The sequence below is a fragment of the Lissotriton helveticus genome, chromosome 8 (assembly GCF_964261635.1).
Source record: "Lissotriton helveticus chromosome 8, aLisHel1.1, whole genome shotgun sequence".
Classification (NCBI taxonomy): domain Eukaryota; kingdom Metazoa; phylum Chordata; class Amphibia; order Caudata; family Salamandridae; genus Lissotriton; species Lissotriton helveticus.
The window spans coordinates 172,561,715-172,566,644 of NC_136069.1; the positions used below are offsets into that span (position 1 = coordinate 172,561,715).

At 44.3% G+C, this 4,930-nt stretch overlaps 1 long non-coding RNA gene across 1 annotated transcript; it reads left to right on the forward strand.

Annotated features, from left to right (window-relative positions):
* The first annotated feature begins 2,282 nt into the window (after positions 1-2,282).
* On the forward strand, positions 2,283-2,925 carry LOC144772484 (uncharacterized). The gene is made up of 5 exons (XR_013599763.1): positions 2,283-2,338; positions 2,425-2,488; positions 2,574-2,638; positions 2,723-2,788; positions 2,875-2,925. It is a non-coding gene; the product is annotated as an uncharacterized LOC144772484 (long non-coding RNA).
* The last annotated feature ends 2,005 nt before the right edge of the window (positions 2,926-4,930 follow it).

Here is a 4,930-nt window from a genome sequence, read left to right on the forward strand (position 1 = left end):
GCGCATGCCCTGTGAGATCGCCGGTTTCTGGGAGGCGGCGCCGGCTGGAGCTGAGGAAAGGAGCGGAAGCGCGGTCTCTGTCCGTGAGACGCTCGCTTCCCGCGCATGCTCGACGGAGCCCCAGGCTTCGTGAGGCGGAGCTGTCCGTGCCAGTGTTCTTGCCGCTCGGCGCTGAGAGGAGGCGCCGGCGACTTCTGCGAGTTGCGGTGAGAGCTGACCGTTCCTCCTGCCTGAGCGCCACACGGAGAAGCTGGCCCAGGCAGGGGGGAAAGATTCGAGACCCGGTAGGAGTCTGGGGCCTCGTGGTGTCTGCCCTGGTGGTTCTACCTTTGCGCGAGGGCAACAGCAAGGAGTCCTCCTGAGCTGGGGGAAGCCCCGAGGTGTCTATTGAGGCGTGAGAGCCTCTTCAGCCTCGGTTCCTCGAGCCGCCCTCCGCTATCGCTATTCCCTCTGCCACGGGCCCAGGAAAGAACAGATCAACAGTGTGGTGACAAGTAAGGAGATAGTTAAATGGGGGAAGAGCCTTCTACATAAGAAACTGGGGTTCTGGCTAGATACCTCACCAGTGTGTTCACTGAGACACTGTCCCCAGGAGTACAGGGTCCACAAGGAAGCCCAGGCAGGGCTCATTTAACTGTTGGTTTAATTGGTGCTTAATCAATTGCTTCTACATAGGTTCAGTAGGAAAACTGTACTGTTATCCATGTAATGAAAAGTGTTGCTCTGATCGGATTCAAGTGCTGTTCTTGTTAAATTTTAAAAGTGATGACATAGAGTAACTAATTGATAACCTGTGCAGCAGTTTAGCAGTGTTATTGGAAGATATAGAACCAAGTGTAGAGTACAGGCTATATTTCAACTGGCCTTTGGAAGAGTAAGTGTTACCTACCAGTCAGGGTTATGGTGTGACTAAACATAAAGTACAATATATACTGTATGCAAAAGTGTAATAGAAGCTCAAGAATATAGTAACTGCTTTGAAGACAAAGTGATAATCTGCTAGTAATTTAAAAAGTGAAATTGCTGATCCTAAAAAGTGACTTGAAATGTTTTGAGCTATTTAAATGTGAGCTACTAATATTTGACAACAAAGAGAATATTATTTTTATATAAAGCAGTACGTATTTTCATATAATTTTGGTGTAGTGTTTTCTTTTTGAGTGCTATTGCGTGGAATTACTTTTGGGTGGTCTGCAACCTTTACACTGTGCCTCTGATATGCTAGTCTTGCCCTAGGCCAGGCTACCTAATTCCAACAGACACCAATTCAGCTACCATGGGATTGAACATGTGACGTCTGATCCAAGGGGTGGCAACAGGTTACTGAAACTCAGGCGCAAGGAGGTAATATGGATTATGAAGCTGAAAGCGGTTGAACGGGGTCTTAATATTGACAATGAGTATCAATTTTTTCTAGGTACTGACTAATCTAATTGAGGGCAAGTAATGTATAATCATAGATTAGTTATGGAGTGCTCATTGGTATATGAGTTTGCTTATAATTGGATGTGAATTACATAATAATGACGATGGAACTTGAAATGATGCAACTTTATTGTAATTTACATGCACAAACCTCGAATTTAGTTTACAACAAGTGTATTTCAGGGTTAATATGTTTTGATCCTGAATGTGACTGTTGAGACATGTTTCATATGCTAGCACTCAACCTTGTTTTATGGATATTGTAATAATGGATGTGTGAACTGTACATATCCGCCCCCTTTTTTTACCTATTCTTTATCCATTCTTGGCTCTGCGGCTAACATTGGCACTCTTTATTCTATCGCTTTACCTCACTGTGACGATTAACGTTACTTCAAGTGATTTAATTGTATTTAACATACACGCAATCTCTATTCAGTAGATTTAACATTGCTCATGAGCATAACCATTACTCACTTCTAACGGTGTAAATATTTAGTTTTCAAGTAGTATAATTTTAATTAGATTCCTATGTACGAATATCCCAATACATATTATCCAGGATTGGAGACAGTTCGTGAATTTTTACACCAACGATAATACTTAAAACGTACGGGTTACAAGATACTTAGAACGCATGAGTTAGTGACAAATAGGAACATGTTACAAGATGGCGCTCACAGTTTATGAATATATAAAGACACAACAAGATGGCGTTGATGTAAGACGCCAAAGGGGGACAGCGAGGATAGTTGCTGCCCGTATTGAGGTAGTTGACTTACTTTATTCTGTTGATACTCGTGCTTTGTGAAACTTTAATAGATAGAATGGACCTTAATACTACTTTACATTTGATTAGGAGGAGGATTTACGCTTTCTGGAGGTCGTAAAGTAACTGTCGAGACGTAATTTGGTGAGCAGTATCGTAATACAATTTAGCTATTGATGTGATTTTATTAGACCTGTTTTTGATTATGGTATTACTATGTTATTTTATAGCGGATAAATGATATATAGGATAATAGCGACCCCCAGCCATAGCCAATATATATTCGTATCACTGGTGAGTGCACACTACTCTTCCTAAGAATAGATTAAACAATAAGATGATACTGGCTTTATATGATTTTTCTCACCATATGTTACAGTGACAGGGAGAATTGAGAGTAACTTAGAAGGAGGGAACACGTGTGATAACGGAATCACCGTGAAGGTGAGATTTTCGAAACACAAATATGTTTTCAGTATAGATCAGATATTGTAGAATTGTTAAATACTTATCTTTGCTTTTAAATAGGAACGATACTCAGCAAAAAGATACAAGTTAACATGTTCCCACATCTATGCGATGTGTACTAAGAGGGTGAGTTATGTTCACTGTACTCACGACAAATAGATCGACTAACACAGAAATTTGAAGTGAGTAATATGTACTGCTTATTGTTGCAGTTATGATGAGAAGAAATTAAATATTGATGAAGACATTATTCTGAACCCAGCTTTTTAATACTGGGTAAGTGTATTCGTGATGAATAATAACGACATAAACACTATAGATATGTGTGATTGGTATTAGTGATATATACTTTTACTTTCAGATTTACGTTGAACTATAAATATTGGAAGAATCAGAAGGGATTTGTTATTGATCTTTGAAAATGGGAGCAAATAGAGGTAAATTTTCAGTGGTCTATCTTGTTGTTTGAACACTAAGGAGGACCTTATCACCAGATATATCTATGACTTATTATTTGGCTACTTAGTTATCTGCGGGATGAATGCTGATATTAAGGTTTCTCTTTACAGAAATATATTTCATTTGATTTAAGAATTACTCCAAGAGTTTAAGAAACCGTGAATATATAGGTGAATATTAGAATAGGTTATACCTTCCTTTGCATATTACTTTCCCCTTTTTTCACTCTTGGCATTATGACTTTTACTTTACTCACAGAATTCTGGTTAGAATTTCAAATGGAGTGGCATTACTTTTTTTCTTTCTTTTCCTTAAAAATTACACACTTAGCGGGTTATTACTTTAATAGGAGGGTGGCAGATACTCCCTTTCCTCTTAACATTGGCCATGCGTAAATCGTATAGTAATTGTGGGTAATGTTTATTTGGTTTCAGCCCTGAAGAAGTCAGTGTGTTACATTGTACACGACGAAACACGTGTTGGCTGTTGTACCATTATTGTTGAATATTGAAGCAAGAAAATAAACATCAAGGAATATTCACCCTTTGATTTATGGACATTTCTATTACATATTTGTGATTTTGAGACAAGTGACTCTTGCCTGAAATATCTTCTTTTACTTACGAACTGGTTCTGATATGTGTGCTCAGAGGTTATTGTAGTAATTTGTCGCTTTCATTTGAGAGTTGTTGATGTTGGGTACGCATCTTACCTCTAGAGGCACCATTCTATAGAAACATATATACTCTTTCCCTGATATTAATTGGGTTGAGCGCCCACTAGTCTGTTGGTATCCTGACAAATATAGGATCTGCTCGATATGATCTGTGGCCCCCGGTCCTTATAGCGTCTGCGGTAGCCCCTCTGCGGTTTGCCAGGGGCCTGTGCAGCCTCTTCTTGGCGTTATCCCTCCGGGTTCCCTCGGTCACGGGGTGCGTCTCCGTACGTGGGTGTGGTGTCCCGAGTGTCCCCGATCTTAGTCCACCGGTGGGGAGAAGGGCCAGCTTATCGTAGGGCTCGGTATGAACGCCGCCCGCACAGGGCAATGGTCGGTGTCAGGGGCAGCCCCAGGCGTCCGCAGTGCACCGCGCTATGTCTTGGCCCCCCCTTGCCTTCAGGCGGAATCAGCTCGCTGGCCACAGTGTCTGCAGGGAGGGGGGGGCACAGAGGGCAAGTCTCAGGGGGGTCCTGGGCCCCCCTCGGCTCCAACGGCTCACCTCACTCCCCTCTCCTCGCGTCTCAAAATGGTGGGTCCGCTCCATCCAGTGGTTCGCGGCGGGCATACGGGTTCCGGCCCGCTCGTCCCAGCCGTCCTCCCGTCACCGCGGCTACTCCACCCTCAGGCGATGGTGTCCGCGGAGGGTCCGCCACTCCGCCACGCCCTTCGTCGGACGCTCCCGCACTCCCAGGCGCCGTCGTCCGTCGGGTCTCAGCACACTCGGGGCCACCGCCGGGTCCGCGGCTCACTCCACCTCCCGGCTTCCCAGGCCCGTGCCACGAGTCTCGGCGCGGTCTGGAGATTACCCCTGTCGGCGGTCTTTCCGGCCGTTTCGCAGGTTCTCGGACTCCGGGCAGAGCTCCGCGGCCAATGCAGGTATGGAAATCGATCATTGTCCCCTGTGGGTCCGTATAGAGGCGGATTAAGCCCGGCCGGGCTCGGAGCTCTAGCGAGAGCTGTCCGCCATCGTGGCTGTTCGGCCACGCCCCCCAAATAATAACAATACTTATGAAAGCCCCGCGCCACCAGGAGTTAGCTTATACTCACGGAGGTACATATACAGAGAATTTAAAATGATTTAAATGGTCAGC